The sequence below is a fragment of the Carcharodon carcharias genome, chromosome 12 (genome assembly GCF_017639515.1).
Source record: "Carcharodon carcharias isolate sCarCar2 chromosome 12, sCarCar2.pri, whole genome shotgun sequence".
Classification (NCBI taxonomy): domain Eukaryota; kingdom Metazoa; phylum Chordata; class Chondrichthyes; order Lamniformes; family Lamnidae; genus Carcharodon; species Carcharodon carcharias.
Window position 1 is genome coordinate 139,463,406 of NC_054478.1, and position 22,873 is coordinate 139,486,278.

The 22,873-nt window shown below is 41.7% G+C and overlaps 1 non-coding gene across 1 annotated transcript; it reads left to right on the plus strand.

Annotated features, from left to right (window-relative positions):
- The first annotated feature begins 21,119 nt into the window (after window positions 1-21,119).
- Window positions 21,120-21,238, plus strand: LOC121285405. The gene has a single exon (XR_005944680.1). It is a non-coding gene; the product is annotated as a 5S ribosomal RNA (ribosomal RNA).
- Window positions 21,239-22,873: the final 1,635 nt, after the last annotated feature.

A 22,873-nucleotide genomic window follows, 5' to 3' on the forward strand; every position in this document is an offset into this window, starting at 1 on the left:
CGATTCCTTGGAAAAGGCATGCTTGCCTAGGTGAACTTATGACTTTTTAAAAAACAACTCCAGGTCAGCGTCCAGATGCCCAGATGATGCAATGGCTTTGCATATTTTAAAAGGAAAATAAAGTCTTAAAAGATATGATTCTAACATATTGAACACCATATTGGTGTGTGGAGTGAACGTCAACCGACAGTATACAGAGCAGGCGGATCATAACCTCAATATTAGTGCAACCTTGACGACACCAGAGATGCCATTTTGGAGCTCAATGCTCCAGCCTACTTTGGACTTCACACATCTGCACTTGTGTTTAGAAGCTGAAAGACCCCACATTCTATACATACATTACTTATAAGGATCAGCTACTTGCAAGCTGATTTCTTCTGCTATAATTCTACCAGTGTGGTCTATAATTGTTTAACTTTGAAGAAGTCTTTGCAAAAGGTATAGCAAGTTCTGAAGGAATTTTTGCTGCCTTCAAGGCTTCTGGACAACCATTCGCTCCCAGGCAGGAGTGCACCAGCAGCCATTCCAAATGACTTGGAGAATGAACATGAGGCCATGCAGAGCAGGACAAGCTGTTAGAAGAGGGAGGAGGAGGCAAAGATGGAGTAGAGGTCTCAGGAAGAGGCTATATCCACCGAGAATGTGCAGGGAGTAATTCTCCTCACTAAACCTCAAGTGATTAAACAATGCATGAGAACATCCTCACTGAAATCTGTCACCTACTACAGCCACAATTTTGACCTTAAAGCAGGGCACGAATGGCTTTGTCAGTGGCTGTGAAGCACTGTGACCATATACCTGTTTCCTTACAGGTTGGAACTGGAGACACTTGCAACATCTGGCGGTTTGCCATCTACTATTGCATTAGGAAAGGTGCTTAGTCTCTGTATTCCCAGACACCACGAGAATATGGCTTTGCTAGGATTGCAGGTTTCCTCGGTGTAGAATATCATTGATCACTTTGCAGATGCTGCAAGTCAACTCTACCCTAAACCAAAGAGAAAGGGGCTCCATTGCCTCAATGTTCAGTGAGAATTACGCAGGTCTATGCTTGGTATCCTAACAATAATGATGCCTTAATTCTGTGGCAATCCCCTTTGCCCACTGCATTTAAGTCAGAATGGAAAAGCAAATAGTGGTTACTGGACAACAAGGACTATCCGCTGACCAGATGGCTGATTACTATGGTGTAGAAGCCATGTGCAGCATGTAAGCAGATCATTGATGTACTGGAACTATGCTTCCGTTGTCTGGATCTGGATCGCTCAGGATGAGGCCTGCAGTAGCCAGTGGAGTGCAAGAATGGATGTTATTTTCTTTTCATATTTTTAGGAAATATGATGTTATTCTGTGAAGAAAGCTGTATGTCTGCGGATATGTGCATAAATGACTTAATTAAGCTGGAGAAAGCTTACTAGAGGCAGGTTGTCTCGGGCGGTGAGAGATTAAAGGATAGGGGCATTAGGTTTACATTTGCAATGAGATATTATGGGGGGAGGTACAAGTAAATAGGTTGGATCTAACATTTGCATTTCTAGATAAGTTGAGAGTTTGTTTGAATATCAAAGGTGCCAGGAAGATATAATCATTTTCTTAACATTATTTGGAATTTATGGTAAAGCAGAATAACAGTAGGGTCTGTGTCTATGTATGTGTGTGTCTGCGCATGAGATAGAGACTTAATTGAATTAAAGGTAGCTGGTCTGAAGGCTTTGATGTAAGAGAGAAACTAAGTTTGAAATGCTAAATAGGTAAACATGGGTGAAGTTTAGAATGTGAAGTGTAAAGGGAACATTTGCATTTTTAAATAAACCAGAGCAGCTTGAATTCAAAAGAGGGGGTGAAATGTTTCACCTAGCCAGGTGAAGTCAAGAAACAGTGTGATTATTTTTCCCAAGGATTACTGGCAAAATTGGTACTCTGATAGATTTTTATTATTAGAGAGGTAAAGTCCAAAGACATAGTGAAACAATGGGAATTTGCATTCAAAGGGGAAATCTGTATAAAGGAGATGAGATTGTGTGTAGGAAGGAAGGCATTTTTAAGATCCAACACAAGTGTGAAAAGCCTCAAGCTGCTGTCTACAAGGAACTGAAGCTGAGGAGAAACTCACTTTGAAATCGACTGTACAGGGTATGTGCTTTGCATGGGTCTGTTGAAATGTGTGTGTGTGTTACTGTTGCCTTAGAGGAGGTGTAACTGGGAGTTAGATTAATTAGGGGATTTAGAAGTTATTATAGCAGTAATTTATAGACATATGTATGGGCTTATAATCTTTTCTTTTATTAATAAATGATTAATTTAGTTTTGTAAAAAACCTCTAAGCCTCGGTGGCCTTTTTACTGAATTCAAAACCCGCATCTTGAAATAAATACAAATTTCAAATAGTTGTGGCAGGTGCTTTGAGTTTCCCTCTGGGACGTGAGCAGCTTGGCTCTTTGCAGGATATATTTGAAATTCCTTGATTGTTTTGGAGTTGGTGAATCTTAAGGTTGAGTATGAGAAGGATTTCAAATTCAGGAGTTGGTGTGAGGGATTTTTAAAGTGGTGGGGCTGCAAAATTGGCTGTAACAATGCTTAAAACTTTTTTTGCAAGTAGTAGATATAACTCTGATTGTGTTACAAAAAGTATCTACAGGTAAGCTAACAGAGTTGGCAGATAGGTTGCAGTTGAGGTTAACTGTAGGAGCAAAGAAAGCAAACATAATTGAAGTGATAGCACAACATTTAAAGTTGGGAGTGGTACCTGATACTAATGAGTCATAGCTGGAAGTAGCGAGACTTCAGTTACAAATAAAAAAGCTTGAACGTGAACGAGCAAAGGAACTGAATTTGGAGAAGCTCTTCCAAAGTTTGAGGAAAGGGGCATTGAATCTTTATTTCATTTGAGAAGATAGCTAAACAGATGTAATGGCCACAAGAAAACTGGACATTGTTGTGAGAATCCAGGTTGGTGGGTAGAGCACATGGGGCTTATGCTTCACTGTCAGAAGAAATGTTGGTGAACTAAGATGTGGTTTTAAAAAAAGGCTGTTTTGAGTGCATGAGAGTTAGTTCCTGAACAGGCAGAAATTTAGGGATATGAGAAAACAGCCTGGGTAAACTTATATTGAGTTTGAAAGAGTAAAGCAAAGTAATTTTGACCGGTGGATACGGGCATGAAAGATAAAGACAACATAAGCAGCTCTTAGAGAAGTAAATCTTTTGGAACAATTTAGAGATTCAATTCCTTCGGCAGTGAGAACTCATGTGGAGGAACAGAGGGTTCAAATCATAAGACAGAGATAGCTGATGATTATGAGTTAGTTCATAGAGCTAAACCCTTTTTTCATCAACCTTTTAAATCAGAAAAGGATAGAATGTGGGAAGGTGAAAGGAAATTGGTAGTCAGGGAATAGAAGGAGTAGGTGGAAATCCACAGGAAGGTTTTTCTCAGAATAAGAAGGAAGGTGCTGAGGGTAGAAGTGACATTCAAAAATTGAGGTGTTTCCATTGTAAGAAAGTTGGACATTCAAAATCATTGTGTTGGAAATTGCAGGGAAAATCTGTTGGGATTATTGGGGTGCAGAAAAGTTCTGGAAGTAAAAATACTGTGGGTTGTGAGGTTCGGTCACAGGAAAAACCAGTGGTTTTTGTACAGCTAAAACAGGAAGAATCTGTGATAGATAAAGTGGGAACGTGTTCACAATTTACCCAAGAGAATTCTGAGGAGCAGGTTACAGAAATTTTTAATGTTTTTGTTTGTGAAGGGGAAGTCTTCCCATGTGTACAGAGTGCAATAGGTAAAGATGTTAAAATTTTAAGAGACACAGGGGCTAGTCAATCCTTAATGCTGTGGAAAGTGACAGTTGTTGCTCAGAGAGAGTATTGCAGGAACAGGTGATAATAAGTGGGGTTCATGGAGATGCTAAACCTATTCACTTGTGGAAGTTAAAGTTAAAGAGTAAGTGGAAAACAGGTGAGATGATTGTTGGAGTAGTGGAAAAACTGCCCTCGCAGGGGTTCAATTTATTTTGGTAATGATATAGCTGGGTCCCAGATATGGGTGATGCCAGTTGAGCAGCCTGTAGGAACGGTTTCAACAGATGTGTTGCAGAGAGAGCATCCTGGCTTGTTTCCAGATTGTGTGATAGCAAGATCACAGGCTCATAGGTTGAAACAGGAAGAACAGGAAGTTCAAAGGCAGAGAGAAGGTGTGGAAGTCCAATTAACTGATGCTGTGTTTGATAACATTGTTCATGAAGAAAGACTGGAAGACAATGCAGGTAAGGTGGTTAATTCAAGGCAGTTGGTAGAGTTACAGGAAAAGGGTTCACAAATAAGACAATTATATCAAACAGCTTACTCAGAAATAGAAGCAGAATGTATTCCAGAATTCCAAACCTTAAGTGTAATGTTTTAATGAGAAAATGGTGGCCATATCATGTTTCAGCAAATGAAAGCTGGAGGGAGGTGTATCAGATTGTAATACTATTTGGATATTGAAATGAAATTCTGAGAATTGCTCATGAAATTCCAATGGGAGGACATTTAGGAATTAGAAAGATACAGACAAAAATACCAAAACATTTTTATTAGCCTTGATTGCATTGGGATATAGTCAAATTCTGTAGAACATGTCACACATCAGGTGATAGGGAAACCACAAACAGTGATTAAGCCAGCACCTTTAATTACAATTCCATCATTTAAAGAACCTTTTACTAAGGTGGTGATTGATTGTGTAAGACCTTCCCTAAGGCTAAAAGAGGAAATCAGTACATACTGACAATAATGAATGTGTTCAAAAGGTCTCCTGAAGCGATACCTTTGAGAAATATTACAGCAAAGAAAATTGTGGAAGAGTTGACTGAATTTTTTTTTACAAGATATGGTTTACCTAAAGAAACACAATCAGATCAGGGATCAAATTTCATGTCACAGCTGTTTAAGGAAGTTCTTAACAGTTTGGGGATAAAACAATTTAAATCAACAGCTTATCATCCTGAGTCACAAGAGGCTTTGGAAAGATGACAGCAAACTTTAAAAACTATGATGTAATTTAGTCATTTAGTCAAGAATATCCACAGGATTGGGATAGGGAAATTCCATTCTTATTATTTGCTATTAGGGACACTCCCAATGCATTGACTGATTTTAGTCCTTTTAAACTAGTTTATGGTCATGAGATAAGGGGACCACTGAAATTGATTCATAAGAAATTGGTGGGTCAAAACTCAGAAACTACTCTCCTGGATTATGTATCAAACTTCACAGAGAGATTGCACAGAGCATATGAGTTGGCTAGGGGACATTTAAAGATATCACAGCAAGTGATGAAAGTGAAGGCAAACAGGAAAGCTACAGCTCGTAGTTTTGTTGCTGGGGAGAAAGTGTTAGTTCTGTTATCAGTACTGGATGACTCATTAAAGGCAAAGTTTAGTGGGCCTTACAGGATTGAAAAGAAGCTATGTGAAGTAAATTATTTAATAAATACTCCAGATAGAAAAAAGCAGGGGGCGTGTCATGTAAATATGCATAAAAAATACTATGACAGGGAAGAGGACCAAAAGGAGGTGTTAGTGGTGGGAGATAATAATAAAGAGGTAGAGATGCAGGATGCTGAAATTGACTTTCCTCTAATCAAATTGGATAATGAGAGGGTACTTGAAAATTTTTATGTAATATCGAGTTACCTTCCAGTTAAGTGTCAAAGTGATTTTGAGAAGCTATTGCAGTCACACAAAGCTATTTGTAGAAATAAGTTGGGGAGGATGAACTTAGCTATATGTGATGTACATGTAGAAGTTTCATCTTCAATAAGGCAACAGCCTTACAGATTAGATCTGGCAAAGTTATCACAAGTACAGGAAGAAATTGAATTCATGCTTCAAAATGATACCACTGAGTCTAGTTCCAGTAAATGGAGTTTGCCTATTGTACTGGTACTGAAACTGGATGGAAAACACAAAGACTACGTGTGGACTATCGAAAGTTGAATGGGGTGACAAAAGCGGATTCATATCTTATACCATGGTTGGAAGGAAATTATTTGAGAAAGTGCGGCAATCAAAATTCATCACAAAGATTGACTTGTTCAAAGGATATCGACAAGTACTGTTATCAGAGAGAGCAAAGGAGATATCGGCTTTTGTGACACCAAATAGACTATATCAGTTTAAAGTCATGCCATTTGGTATGAAAAATGCACCTGCAACATTTCAAAGACCGATAAAGTAATTTCAGGTCTGAAAAATTTTGCTGTTTATACTGATAACTTTATAGTTTTCAGTCATACGTGGAAGAAGCATTTACAGCATCTGAAAGAATTGTTTTGTTGATTACAAGAAACTAACTTGGTAATGAATTTGGCTAAAAGTGAATTTTCAAATGCGCAAATTACATATCTAGGCCATATCACTGGACACGGTAAGGTGGCTCCAAGAGATGTGAAAGTCAAGGCTCATGTGGATTTCCCTGTGCCTACAAAAAAATGAGAAGTTTTGAGATTTCTGGGCATGAGTGGGTTTTACCAGAAATTTGTACCAAATTTTAGCCAAGTGGTTGCTCCATTGACTGGAAAAAGAACTAGAAATTGACTAAAAAAAGAACATGGGCACAGGGTTGTCAGAAGGCAATTGACAGTTTGAAAACTGTATAGAGTACAACACCAGTTTTGGCAATATTCAATTACACCAAGCAATTTAAGTTAGCCATTGATGCAAGTGATATAGGCATTGGGGACATACTGTTACAAAATGATGATACTGGAATTGAAAACCGATAGGACATTTTTCACAAAAGTTGAATGTACAACAGAAAAGATGTTCGACAATTGAAAAGGACATTTTTGGGTTTGTTGATGGCGTTGCAGCATTTTGAGATTTATGTTGCAAACAATTTGTCAGAAACAATTGTTTCTACAGACCACAATCCTTTAAAGCTTCTGGACAAATTTCGAGGCATAACAGTAAAGTTATTCAGCTGGAGTTTATTACTGCAACCATTTAATCTATAGATTATACATGTGGCTGGATGAGAAAATCTGATTGCAGATGCATTGTCAAGAGTTTGAAGCTTAAAGGGAAAATTGGTCATTTAAAAATCTGGACACTGAAGTGGAATGATTTCTGTTGATACAAAGGAGATATATATATATAGATATATATGTTAATCCATGTATCTGGTAATATAATAGTGTAGGTATATAGATAAGTATAGGAGGTAGTGTAAGATGGGTTAATAAAATGAAGCTGCCTTTTTAAATTATGACGGTTCATTTTTCAATAAGGAGGGGGATGTCATGAAGATATAATTTTCATGTTATTTTGGCAATTTATTGTAAATTAGAGTAACATTGGGTTCTTTTCTGTGTCTATGTATGTGTGTGTGTGTGTGTGTGTATGGGACTTAATTGAATTAGAGACAACTGGTCTGAAGGCTTTGATATAAGAAGAGAAGCTAGGTTTGAAATGCTAAATAGGTAAACACGGGTGAAGTTTAGAATGTGAGGTGTCAAGGGAATGTTTGCATTTTCAAATAAACCAGAGTAGCTTGAATTCAAAAGAGGGGGTGAAATGTTTCATCTAGCCAGGAGAAGTCAAGAAACAGTGTGATTATTTTTCCCAAAGATTACTGGTAAAATTGGTCATATGATAGATTTTTATTATTAGAGAGGTAAAGTCCAAAGACATAGTGAAACAATGGGAATTTGCTTTCAAAGGGGAAATCTGTAGAAAGGTAATGAACTTGTGTGTAGGAAGGAAGGCATTTTAAAGATCTAAAACACAAGTGTGAAAAACCTCAAATTGCTGTCAACAAGGAACTGAAGCAGAGGAGAAACTCACTTTGAATTCAACTGTCCAGGGTATGTGCTTTGCATGGGTCTGTTTAAATCTGCATGTGTTACTGTTGCCTTAATGGAGGTGTAACTGGGAGTTAGATTAATTAGGGGATTTAGAAGTTATTATCGCAGTAATTTGTAGACATATGTACGGGCTTATAAACTTATCTTTCATCAATAAATGTTGAATTTAGTTTTCTAAAAAACCTCTAAGGCCTTAGTGGCCTTCTTTTTACTGAATTCAAAACCGCATTTTAAAATAAATACAAATTGCAAATAGTTGTGGCAGGGGCTTCGAGTTTCTCTCTGGAATTTGAGTAGCTTGGCATTTACCATCCACCTGCCTTAACAAAGAAAAGTCAATGGCGACAAGATATATTTTTGCATCTTACAGGAGTTCCATGGGTAAACAGAAGAGGGTAGATTATATCTTATTGACCCAAAAGCAGAGACAAAATAGAAATATTAAAGATTATATATTTGGAGGGATTTGAGTTTCAAATTTCAACAATGGAACCTGAGACGAAAGGGTGGGGGGAATGTATTTTAGAATTACTGTGGAGAGCTTGAGGATTGGCTGTGTGAGGCTGATCTCCTGGAAACAGCCCAAGGCTGAGAGAAGATGCAGTTTGAATCAGCCAATCAGCCTTTCAGTCAAGGCAGAGAAGTCTTGGGCTGCAAAAAACAGCCTTGTTCTGAAATCTTGGATTTCCACAGCAGAGTAGAAGAGAATTTAAGAGGTTGTGTGGTGTGCCTTTATTAAAGTTACAGCAGTTTGCCTTGGGTAATCTTACTGGATTTTTATAGTTAAACATCTAAAGGAGTTTTGCCTGGAAGGCGTTTGTGTGAGTCTGACCAAGCAGGGAGTCTTTTAGGGGAATGTTTTGTAAGACTAATTTTAACTGTGTAACTGTAATCTTGGGTGCCTAAGTTTTCTTTTCATCTTGTTAATAAAACATCTACTTTTAATTTTTAAAATCCCAAAACTGTTACCGGACATCTTGCCGCTGAAATCAATACAAGTCCTTCTCATTTTCAGAATACAAAAAGAGAGGGTGTGGTCCGTAAGCCAAGTTTCCCCCTGGGGTTTGGTTTGCACAGCAATTAACATCAGCTGTGGTCATAACAAGAGGGCATGCCATGATTCATAGTGGCATGAATCTCTCAAACGCAACATCATTATGTTCGACATCTCTGTTTGGACATATTCCAGGAGACCTTGGCAGAAGTGGTGTCATGGGAACCCAGCGGCGTAGCATGAAAGCTATTTAGAAACAAGCTGGGTTGCACTTCAAAGTAGTGTCAGTGAAATCGTCTTGATAGTTCAATGCAAGAAATGGTGGCAAAGTTTCAACCCCGTGGAGTGTAAAAGTGTCCAGGAGATCACATATGGATAGGAGCAATTAAATCAATATGCTCTATACCAGGGGAAAAAATATTCCTGTCAAACCTGAGCACTCCTCTTGCCTTCTGCCGGAGAGCTGAGCTCTGGCACAATCTTTTGAACCAGTGGCATCCTCCTGGAAAGAGTCAGTGCATCATAAGACAGAACACCATGCAGTAAATAATGGTGGGGTTAGTTTGAGCAGAGTGGCTGCTGGCTAACCTGGGTCCCTCCATGTATGAGTGACAGATCACAGAGGGCGTACAGCACGAGATGCATAGCCGCACATTGCTCCAGCCAGCAGCAACAATATAACCTCCCCCTCAAAAGGTGAGCCCAGGGCCAAAGCATTCCAGTGCAGATGGTGGCCCGGACAACATTCCATTCCACTGCCACACAAAACACAATGCACCATCTTGGAAACATTGTACAAAACCCATATCAGAAAACAGATAAGAGCATTTCATTGTGACTTTATTTTGAAACCATTCCCCCTGTTGCCTCAATGAATGAATCTCAGGTGGAAGCTTCTTCCTCCTTGCATCAACCTAAGCAATGAGGATGCAGGCCCCGCACTTGTGCGCACGGAGTGCATTAAAGATGGAGTAGACCAAACAAATACAGAAAAGAGTTTGCAACCCCCCCCCTCACCCTGCTCCCTTTGCTGCTGATGCTGCATTGCTTGATGACGTCATCGCACACATGCGCAGGCTAGATTCTGGCAAACAAGGAAGCCTATATGTACAATGGAATCCATAGCTCATGATGGCAGTGGTCTGAGCTTCCGCTGATGATGATGGGTGGTTGTTGCTTGTGCTGCAACATCAACCATCAGGCACTACGTCATAGTTGAGTCCACAAATGTGCTGATGGAATTGGCCACCAATGCTAAGCTGCAAAAGATGGGTTCCAAGTTCTGTGCAAAACCCAAGCCAAGTTGGTGCTGGACTCTTCCATACTCCTTGACATTGAACACAGACATTCTGGCAGGCTTCCCAATGCACCAAACATTCCATTGTGCATGCCCACCAATATTCTTCTCTAGGCTGCCCCACTGAAGTGCTCATCTGACTCCTCTACAATGGAACCCATGAACAACCTCATCCTCTGACAAGGGGCACCTTCTCCTTATCCCCTGCCCTGGCTACAGCCCATTCATGCCCACTGTGTCACCCTGTGCAGATCCCACCTCTAATCTATCCTTTGTTTCCTACATTACACAATGACTACACTTCGAAAACACTTCATTGGCTGTTCATTGCTTTGAGATACCCTGTTGCGAAAGGTGCTATATAAATGCAGCCTTTATTTGCTCTTTCAGATATGCAGAGTGTCAGTATCCGAACTAGTAGTTGCAAGTGTAAAATCAAGTAATAGTTCTGTCTTTGCCATCAGTTGTCTTGATGTCCTCCCACTGCCTATAACAATATATTTTTTGTATATACCCTCTATATTGTTGCCTAATTACATGGTTTTGTGGTTTGTTCTTAATTTAGTAATTTTTTTTTCTACCAGTATACAAACAGGTCAGCCATTTGCCAGACTTCTGGGGCTCCTACAGTTGACCAAATGAGAGCAGATTACAAGCAGAGTGAAATCTCCTGTGTTTCCTCAATTCCACTAAAGAAACGCGCAAGATGTTATACCCAAAAAATGCTGTCGAATATTTTGTTGACTCCTGAGGAACAACATTTCTCATGATCTTATGATGTGGGGAAAATGGATGAGGTTCACTAAACGGCCTGAACCAAGAGGACGATCTAGGGCCAGGCTGTGCTAGAACTGAGCTCAGGAAGGGGAAAGCAAAAAGAGTCAGCTGTCCAACACCAGCCAGCAATTTAGTTGCCGTGCTATGGCATGTTTTGCCTTTCTCTAGCTTGGTTTATAGGTGAAGAGAGCATTCTGAACCAAAACAGCAGATGAGGTGAAGTCTGAGGATTGAGATGAATTGAGATGATCACATAACCCACAACATTAAAGCATATTGATGGCTCAAGTCTGATTTTTTTTTTCCCTGTAACATGTTAATATATTAAAAGACTCCTGTGACAATTAGACTGTTCAGGGCAGGAGATAGTTAAAAGCCTGAAATCTCCCGAAATTGAGAAGAAGGATGCACAAACCTGCAAGCGACTCCCTTTTTAAAAATAAAAATTCAAAAATTTCATTAAATTCTTTTTAATGGAAATTTCCTATCTTAGGAGTTCTGGCATTTTCCTCAATGCCTTGTTAAATGTCCTCATATTAAAGTCTATCAAACAGGTTTGATAAAATAACAATAGGGAAAATACTGTAGATTAAGGTGAGTATATTTGTGTATTAGGCATTGTGTTTGCAGGCATTCTATTAAGTGTTATCTGGACAATCCCTTTGCTGTTTTTGCTGGCTGGATGTATGATATGACAGTCCATCATATCAGCTCACAACACCTGGTCTGTCTAAAAAGCAGTAATAATCAAGGAGCAAATCACCTGCCCTGACTCCTATCAGACACCGAAAATACTGTCATCTGCAAGCAACATGTCAGCAACAAAGGTCTGTTCAGCGTTAGCAACTGATGGCTTCATCTCCATCTGCCTATCTTAGTTCGATAAATCCATTGACCACGTCTTTCAACATCCCCCCCCTCCCTCCCCTCAACATTGTACTAACCTCATTTCTGAATCTGCTGCCCAAGCATCCACATTGCTGGGGGAGTCACAGCAAGGTCAGAGGAGATTAGTGGAGAGCTCAACTCATAGAAGTCTGCTGTTTGCAATTTTTTTTTTAAAGAATGCATTCCATGATACAGAATTTTTTAAAATCCTCTTCTATTCGATAATTTCTTGATTTGCACTTTGTTTAGGGCCCTGCAACAATCGCTGCATCAAAGCAACGTACCAGTGCATTAAATGAGTCAACTGGCTCCATTGTTGCTTATTTTTATTAGATGCTCCATCTACAAAATAAGTACATTTTGGCACCCCATCCACCGCCACATTCAGCCCCTCCTGCACACACTGGCACAGGGTGCACTGCACCAACTCGCCAAGGACTCTTCAACAGCGCCTGCCAAAGCCAACCTCTACCACCTAGAAGGATAAGGGCAGCAGATGCACAGGGACAACACCACCTGCAAGTTCTCTGCCAAGCCGCACATCATGCTGACTTGGGAATCCATGGCACTCCTTCATCATTGCAGAGCTGAACAGCAGTGTGGCGTAGTCACATCACACAGGCTGCAGCAATTCTAGGTGGCTCACAACAACCTTCTCAAGGATAATTAGGGACGAGCAAGGAATGTCAGCCCTACCAAGGACGCTTGCATCTCGAGAGTGAATTTTTAAAAAAAAGTCATTTTACAGTGTGCAAGAGAACAGTTGAAGCCATTGCATGTTTGGTTCCCATCTAAGATAAGAAAAACGAGCACAGACAATGTAGGTTAAAAGAAAAAAAATTGATCCCTGCTCACTCCACTTGCACAGGTTTATGAATCAGACTTTTGTTTCAGAATAACTCTGTTGTCTCCAGGCCGGAGGTTACATCTGCGGCATATCTCATCAGGAGCACAGAGCATCCCTTTTCAAGGAACTCACTGCTTTGGCACCAGCCTATAATAAATATCTATCGTTCAGAAAAAAACTTAAATGTTAATAACAAAGTGGAATCAGGAGTATGGGGGAGCGGTAGTGGTTGCAAAGCAGGTATGGGGGGCGGATGCAGGGAGGAGGGAAGGTTTTATTCAAAGCACTGCCTTTTAAAACACAGCAGATTCAACGTTTTATTTGACGGTTTTATACAAATGTCAGTCACTGGTTCTTCCAAGATCCCAAAGGAGCAAAGGGGGAAGAGAAACATGTTGGCGTAAGGGTCACAAAATTGTCTTTTACAAGTCATGGCCCTCAACTCAAAAAAGCAGCCCTGTTTGAATGGGTAGAGATCTCCACCTCTCTGGGTTATGGTGCATTTGAAAGGGTTTTAAAATTTGATCCAAGAGACCCAGGATGGATCAGAAAAGTGATCTCCCCTCTACATTTAAAGGGAAGGTATCCACAAAGAAATCCTCAGCATATTCCAAAAGAGCTCCTGTCATAGGGATGGTCGCCCATGAGCTGTACAAAAAAATCGTGCGATTCAAAAGCAAACACTAGAGAAGATTTAAAGCACAGATAGAGACCATTTGGCCTCTACCAGCTCTTTTAAAAGTCTGTCCAATTAGTCCCAATCTTAAGCTCTTTCCCCATGGCTGTACATTTTTAAAAATATTTTTCAAGTATATCCAATTTCCTCCAGAAATACTATTGAATCTGCTTCCACCACCCTTTCAGCAGATCACAACTCACTTTGTAAAAACATTTCACGCCTCTCGTCTCTGCTTACTTTGCCAATTATCTTAAACCCTGTGCCCTTTGGTTATTGACCCTCCGCCAATGAAAACAGTTTCTCCCTATCTATTTTAAAATCCTTCATATGATTTGAAATACCTCAACTAAATTTCTTCTATTAACTAGAACAATCTCAACTTTCCTGAACATAACTGTTTCAACATAACTGAAGTCCTTTATCCTTGGAACCATTCTGATAAATCTCCTCTGCATTCTCCCTAAAGTTTTGGCATCCTTTCTAAAGTTTGGTATTTAAAATTGGACACAATACTTCAGTTGAGGCCGAACCAGTGATTTATAAAGGTTTAGCGTAACTCCCTCGTTTTTGTATTGATCCCTGTACTGATAAATCTAAGGATCCCATATGTTTTTTTAAAAAACAGCCTTATCAACTTGCCCTACCACCTTCAAACGTTTGTCTATGTGAACACCTTGGTAATTTAGTTTATATTGTCTCTCTTCATTCTTCCTTGTAAAATGCATCACTTTGCACTTCTCTTCATTAAATTTCATCTGTTGGACAGGTAAAATGGGGCAGGCAGCTATATCCTCCTGATTTCTGCTATGCCTGTGAATACTTCTGTCTGGTTTGACAAACAACCCCTCACTATTACTCCCCAGTTTCTGCTTTTTAACCGTACTACTACTGCCCCTTTAATCATAGGCTTCAACTTCACCAATAACTCTTATGTGACAATTTATCTTCTGAAAATCCATATAAGACCATAAGACATAGGAGCAGAAATTAGGCTATTCGGCCCATCGAGTCAGCTCCGCCATTCAATTATGGCTGATAAGTTTCTCAACCCCATTCTCCCGCCTTCTCCCCGTAACATTTGATCCCCTTACAAATCAAGAACCTATCTACCTCGGTCTTAATATATACACAACAATAATATATACAACATCAACTGCACTTCCCTCACCAACCCTCTCCATTATTTCATCACAGCTCAAGTTTGTCAGATATGATTGGCTTTTAACAAATGGTGCTGACTGCCATTTGTTAACCCATTGATCAAATAGTATGGTTTTCCTTGAATTATGCACACATGAATTTTCATTTCATATATTCATAAAAACACTGATCATTCATTTTCAGAAGGTATAAGACCCAGTTAACATATCTAAACACTTGAGAAGCAATATTAAGCCTAATTAGAATGTACCAAAGGTTTATATTATAAGGTTTAAAATAAATACCAGGGAAATATTATTAGCTCACTTTGCTCTGACAATCCAAAGAACCCTACTGGCTTGTCTAAACACATCCGTTAACTTCCTCTCTGGAATGATCTCCTGGGCTTGTAAATACATTTTTTTTCTCTAATGCCTTTCTCTGATGATTTGATGTATATGCATAAATTAAGTAGTTCTGCACAAATCTTCGCTCTTGACCTTTTAATTCTTAACTTGCATCGCCTTTTATTTGAAATCTGTCCTCTTATTTGAAACCTGTCAAGATAAATAATGTGCCTGGATTATATCCATTAATATCCCTTGATCTTAATATTTAAAATTAGATCACCTTGAAATCCAGGTTCTATAAGAAAATAAACCTGACTTCCTTTAGTTTTTCTCAGCTTAAGTTTCTGACTACCATACATAATTTTGGTTGTTTACTTTGGGATTCTGTGTGATTTTAGATTGCTTGTTTTCAGAAGTTTTGTATTGGTAATGTCCTCCAAATACTTCGCATGCCTATCCTGCAAATACTGACACTCCCCCCGGCCCCTTCCTGCAAGTGCTGACAACGCCAGAGATTCCCAGTCCTAACTTCTGAAAGGTCTACTATCCAAAGGAAAAGTACAATCACTGCTGGAAATATTTTACTCCTTTAAAGCAACCAAATTAAATTAGCAAATTAACGAACTGCTTTAAAGCACGTGTCAGATCCCAAACAAGACAGACAAATTTAATTACTCTGGAATTCCCTCGCAAAGATCAAGAGGTCTTGGTTCCCAGGTGAATTAGGTGACAGCACAGTACTTTCAATCTGGTCTGATCAACGGGAACAAAATCCATTTTGATTTTTCTGATCTCCTATAATGCTTAAACCTTATTTGCCTGGTTTCTCAAACTGCAGACAAACTGTGGACTAAAGAGCAGAAGCTTACACATTCTGATGCGGTTCACAGGAATATTAATTTGTCACCGAGTCACACAGACAGATATCAGGGCTGAGAGTCAAACACTTGTTCAAAGAGACAGGTTTTAAGGAGCATCTTAAAAGGAGGAGAGGTAGAGAGGTGCAAAGGTTTTCGGGAGGGAACTCCAGAGCTTAAGGCCATGACAGCTCAAGGCACACCGCTAGTGGTGAATGGATGAAAACTGTGGATGCACAAGGGGCCAGAATTGCACGGTTGTGGGCTGGGGGAGCTTAGTGATAGCAGGGATGAGAATTTTAAATATGGGTTTAATCATAATAACTGCCAGATCTCATTCCTGACAAACATGCTGCAACTTTAAACCTGTGATCCTACGCTGATGATTTTACATTGCTGCATGTGCAACTGTACCTGCCACCTATTAGCCCTCGTTATTTTTAAAATCTTGTTATGCTTTTTTCCATTATTTGTCATTACTTATTTTAGCCCCATGGGTGTAGGAATTTCACTTCTTCCCTCGAGCTACTCTACCAGTTGATCTCCTGGTTTGGTGCATGTCAGCACTGAAGTCAAAGTGGGTTTCGACAGTTGGGGTAACCAGAGCTAGGCACACAAAACATAACTTAGCCTCCATTTTCAAGTCATACATTCTGTTCCTGCCTTTATATTATAAAGTCCTATGTCCACATTTATAATGGCAAATGCCAATGCAAACTTATCATGCACAATTACACTCTCCATTTAGTAGTAGCACAATAATCCACAGGATTGAACCAAGCTTTAGGGGGTATTTCCCATTATGAATGTGGGGACGAGAGTTTATAGCAGAAAAAGTTAATGAGAAATATGCACAGAAGCTCTGTATGACCTTCCATAGCACGGCACATTGGGAGCTGTGACTAAATGTAACCTTCAGGTGAAATAGGGTTAGGAGGAATACAGGAGGAGAAGGGGGGTGAGTGCAGGAGGAATGAGCAGGTAAGGTGGAATAAGAGAAGAGTAAGGCAAGTGCAGGGAAAAATAGGTAGGAGGGAGAAGTTGGTTGCTGCTTTACTGTGTGGTACACAACTAGAATATGGTTAATGCCAAGTAAGTATCTAGGGACAGCTGATTGGCATGCGCTGTTCACTTATTGGAGGGAAACACTTCAGTTGTTTGGATAATGCCCATCACCTCCCAAGCCTTAGCCAGCAGTCTCATGGCCTCCAGCATTGCTGGCTTTCCTTGCTGGCTGTTAAGCATGTAGAAATAGAGGAAAATGATGTAGGAGTATTCTTAATATGACTCTTGTATCATTGGCATTCAATTTCTGGGGACCATCCAGAAAAGGCATGTAGAAATAAAGGGAACAGGGCTGTACACATCTCCATTCCTTCTTGTGGGAACTCGCAGAGGAAAAATCAGCCCCAGGCTGCCTTAGAAAAATATCAGTATGTAAGAGAAATTATGCAAAAAAAAAAGTTACAAACTAAGTTATACTGCCCATCGGAGTTTTCATTCTTGGTCATTGTCTCATTGCTGTCTGTGGGAGCTTGCTGAGCATAAATTGACTACTGTGTTTCCTACATTACAATAGTGATCGCCTTTCAAAAGTACTTCATGGCTGTAAAGCACTTTGGTGCATCCTGAGGTCATGAAAGGTGCTATAGAAATGAAAAATCTTTAAGATTAAAAAGGTGTAAACAGGATTGTAACTGAAGTACATAATAGTAAATATTCTGAACGATCACTTGTTCAAACTAATCAAAAAAGGAAGACTAAATAAACAAAAACCCCACATCAAAAAAAGAGCACCAAGGTATAATTAAAGGCTCATATGAGTTAGATGATGATTCTAGAAAGCTGAAAGGTCTTAAAACAAATAACTCCTCCAGTGTTAAAATGGTATTTTATCCCAGAGTGCTGGGAGAGGCTATTGACTTTTAACACACCGACATCGAATACGAGGGAGTCAATGGGCACTGGGGAGGCACAAATAGATTTGAAACAGGCTAATTCAAAAAGCATCACAAAATAAATTACATTCAATTCAATGTAAAATAATGTAATCGGTCATCAGGAATAAACTTGAGGAACATCTATACAACAACCCACCAAGCAGTAGTTAACAAGGTTTCGGACAAAGATCCAGTCTGATTAAACTTGTGTTGCCACTTGTAAGAAAATCAACAAGTCAACTATGGTAATCTCTACAACACTGTGGGCAGAATCGTCCGTGCCCGCTGTCAGGTGTGTTCGATGGCGTGAGCGGACAATATGGCAAAAAGGCCAAAAATCGGTTTCATGACGTCGTGAAACCAGTTTGCAATCATACACTTAGCCCGTAAATCGCCAGCCGCGTTTCCCACCATCGGACGTTGGGGGACTTCATTGTAATACATCAGCATATCATTATAAGGCTAGCCCGCCAGACTCATCCCAGCTCCCCATCACTGCTGGACTGTCTGCCCACTTCGGCGTGATGGCACACTGATGAGATCCACAACAGCACATAAAAGGCGTGCACTTGGCAGGCTGCGCTTTGAGGGGAACTCAGAGGTGAGTGCACAGTAACACTGCACAGCGCTCGCCAGGGCTGCCTGTTGAACATCAAGGTTGTGGCACGTTGGGGTGGGGCGAGGTGCGGCCAAAGGCTGCCCTTCAGTTGAGGTGACTTTGGTGGGTGGGGGACGCAAAAGTTACCCTGCAGCTGAAGCTAACGCACAAGCATGTGCCGGATTGTGGGTGTGGGGGGCGGGGGAGAGGGGGAAGGGGGGGCGGGAAATGGGTGAGGTAAGCGGCCACGCATTAGGGACATCTTGTATAAAGTGACCATTCCTCTGGAGCTGAGACAGTTCAGGCACAGCCACATTGATATGATTGGAGTTGGGCCTCTAGCTTATCTGTCCACTCAAGCAATACAGAGGCATGAAAATGCCACCAAGTGCTCCAGAGCTTTTCACCCCTCGGGCACAGTCTGCAAAGTGATGAGCATTTTAGTGGACTGTAGAACAGTTGGATGACTGGGCACGATATATAATCTCCTCACTAAAGCTGGCCATGGAGCAGTCACTGGTGGAGCCGCTCACAGCCCCTTGAAATGTCATCATCCTGGTTTGGACCAGTCTCCCCCATGGTTCAAGCTAACAGTGCAGCCTTGCAGTGCGGGTTAGGAGAATGCCTGTGCCTGGGCTGAGAGCACTGCATGCAGTCCAGTGGGCAAAGCTGCTGCCAATGGGTCAAGTGAGGTGGGGCGGAGGTGGGTGGGGTTTCGGGCAGCCATGCATTACGCTAAACCCTGGCCATCCAAGTAGTGGCCAGCACTCTCTGGGATGCATTAAGGGGCCTTCAGACTTAATCAAGACAGGTTCTTAGTACACCCATGCTAACCACGTGTCTCTCTCTCTCTTTCATCCTGCAGGAGTACATCATCAGGAGCATGGAGCCTGGTGAACTAGCTGTATGCCTCACAGCATTCAGAGAGCGAAGAAGATGGAGAAGAGAGTGACTGAGGCTCCTGGCTGCACGGAGGGAGGAGCAGCACCCTCCAGATGAAAAGGCAACTCCTGCACACGCCACTGAAGAGCCACAATGAGCTGTCGCTTGACAGCGCCTAGTTAGACTCAGAGTCTATAGACGCCACCTTTCATTCCTGCAGATGACCGAGAACCAGTGTCACTGAGAACTGCGCATGTCTAGGGGACTGGTCAGTCACATCTGCTACCTGCTGCAGAATTTGGCACCATGTGGACATGGAGGGCATCCACTTCCAGTGGCTGTGAAAGTGACAGTGGCATATCCTCTATGATAATTCTCCTGTCACGGAGATGCAGTGGAGGCCCTAATAGTCACTCGATTGCAGGAGGAGGATGACGACATTCAGTGAGGACACTCCATATATCTTCACATAGCCTCTGACTCCTGTCTGGCTGAGGGAAGTTCACTTGCGCTCTGTGATCAGGGTCATATCATGGAGATGCAGCTATGAAACTTTATAAGCACCTGATCCTTTGTCTGCCTTCAGCACCTGACCCCTTCAGGAGCACAGCATCACTGGTCACAGATGCTGAAGAAATAGGGGCCAGACCCACCTTAAAGGTGCTGAGAGCACAGAGAGAATGATGGAACTCTGTGACACCTGCCCACGACATTCTGTCAGCAATGACCAGCACCATCGAGGTGCAGGCATCACTAATGTGTCCAGTGAGTGTGAGGCCAGACCATCACTTTGGTCTGAAGGCTGCACAAAGCACAGGGAGGTGGCCCTGGACAGAGACACCTGCCTTTATCTTGTGCAGAAAGGTTTCACATCTGAGTGACACAAACACTGCTCATCAGAACAAGGAGCCATAGGCAAGAAGACATTCTTGGGAGTTTATGGGCAATAGTGAACATTATGTACAAGTGATTAACACCTGTGTCCAGGCTGTGCAACTACTTAACCTTCTTGCTTGGCCTAAATAGCCAAGTGGTTATGGTACTGGGTTTGTAACCCCAAAATCAAGAATTCAAATCTCACAATGGCAAACTATGAAACAATGTAACTTCATCTGAATAGGAACAGATGGAAACGTGTTTGTACTCGAAAGAGTTACACTCTTTGAGCTTGGCCTAAATAGCCAAGTGGTTATGGTACTGAGTTTGTAACCCCAAGATCAAGAGTTCAAATCTCACAATGGCAAACTATGTAACTCCATCTGAAACAGATAGAAATGGGTTTGTACTCGAAAGAGTTACATCTTCTTGGCTGGCTTGGCCTAAATAGCCAAGTGGTTATGGTACTGGGCTTGTAACCCCAAGATCAAGAGTTCAAATCTCACAATGGCAAACTATGAAACAATGTAACTTCATCTGAAATAAACAGATAGAAACGTGTTTGTACTCGAAAGAGTTACTTGTCTGAGCTTGGCCTAAATAGCCAAGTGGTTATGGTACTGGGTTTGTAACCCCAAGATCAAGAGTTCAAATCTCATTATGGCAAACTATGAAACAATGTAACTTCATCTGAAACAGATGGAAACGTGTTTGTACTCAAAAGAGTTACAACACTGGCATCTATTTGAAGAGCTTGGCCTAAATAGCCAAGTGGTTATGGTACTGGGTTTGTAACCCCAAGATCAAGTATTCAAATCTCACAATGGCAAACTATGAAACAATGTAACTTCATCTGAAACAGATGGAAACAGGTTTACTCAAAAGAGTATCAAGTATTCAAATCTCACAATGGCAAACTATGAAACAATGTAACTTCATCTGAAACAGATGGAAATGGGTTTGTACTCGAAAGAGTTACAGACAGCAACATTTTGCTTGGCCTAAATAGCCAAGTGGTTATCCAAGATCAAGAGTTCAAATCTCACCATGGCAAACTATGAAACAATGTAAACTTCATTGTTCCCGAGTGTGGGGACATCTACTGGCCAGAATCGAGAACTGTAACAGAGTGGCTCAGATTCACATTTAACGGCCATACTAGTCTGAAAACGCCCGATCTCGTCTGATCTCGGAAGCTAAGCAGACTCAGGCCTGGTTAGTACTTGGATGGGAGACTGCCTGGGAATACCAGGTGCAGTAGGCTTGCTTGGCTTAAATAGCCAAGTGGTTATGGTACTGGGTTTGTAACCCCAAGATCAAGAGTTCAAATCTCACAATGGCAAACTATGAAACAATGTAACTTCATCTGAATAGGAACAGATGGAAACAGGTTTGTACTTGAAAGAGTTACTTAACCTTCTTAAGTTTCCTTTAAACTTTGTCCTTTGTTTTACAGCTGACCTAACTTAGGGGCCGTGCTTGATTTATCCTTTATTTGTTAATTTATTTTTATTGTTTTAACTCTAAAAGAGTTACTTAACCTTCTTAACCTTCCTAACACTGCCACTATGTCTTGGTGCTCCCCAGGTATCCACAGCGGAGGTGGAAGCAACCTGCTGACTGCTACACCATGTGATGACCTTGATGGACATCCTCTGGAGGGCCAAGACCTGGAGGGCCCTAGTCTGCGCTCAGGGTCCTGCTGTATGGCAGAGTCACCCTCCTCGAGCTGTGGAGCTGGAGCTGCTGAGGTCACAGGAAGAGGGGAGTTGGCTGGTCTGGACAGTGCTGGAGTCAACTAGATGGATGGCCCTGGGGTGTGCGCTGATCCTCCTCCCTATGGGTGCCCAAGGGCTCCTGGCAGACTCCTTTAGCAAGGGTAGCTGGAGCGAGATTGAGCTGTCCCACACCCCTCTCGCATACACACTGTTGGAGGCCAACTATGGCATCAGTGATGGAGTTCAGCCTGTGCAGCAGTGCGGGAGCAATATCCTGGACCAAGGTCTCCATGACAGCCACCATCCTACCAGTGTTGGCCTCAGTGCTCTAGCATGCTGGTGCTATCACCTCAGTCTGAAGACGGACGGACTCCTCCACCGTGCCTTGCAATCTGAGGAATGCAGCGAACATCCCTTCCTGACGTTCCTGAGCTTGCCTTTGCAGCTCCAGCAGCTGTGACATGACCGAGTCATCTGACTTGGACTCAGCAATTTTCTGGCCTCCAGCAGTCCTCCGACTGCCGGGGACCTGTCAAGTTCCTGCCGCTGCCTTCTGTGAATCAGAAACTACGATGTTCACCAAATTGTGATCCCGAGGCTACTCTAAAGTTAGGTCCCACTGAGGTGTGTGTCTCTCTGCGCTGGTGGAGGGTGTGGATGAGAGCCGTGACAGGTCTTCAAGGAGGGTGCCTCTAGATTCCTCTTCAGAGGTTTCTTCGGGTCTTGATTGGAGGCCCTGGGTCGTGGACTCCGTTGGCTATTTGCCAGATGTGCCTGCAAAAGCAAGGGGAGATAATTAGTGCATGGCAGTGGCCTGTGAAACAGGACACATCACTCACAGCATGGCTGTCTGATGAATGTTGCACTGCTGGACCCTCACTTGGTAGAACACCACCAACCTCACTGTCAGCACAGGACTGATCAAGATCCTCGCTAGCCAGTTGGATGGCTGAGTTTTCGTGACGACTTTAATTTCAGGCATTCCTCCACTGGTCTGCGACCTCTCCCTCTTGTTGTGTGCCAGCTTGCCCTGCATAAGTAGAGATGGAGAGAGTGTAAGCAGGACACCTGCCAGGCCAAATGATAAGTATGCCTGGCACGTGTGGGCAGTGAGTGCTCCCACGGACAGGGTGAGGACACTGAAGGTGTGTGAAAGAGAGCGAATGGTGATGTCTCTTGAA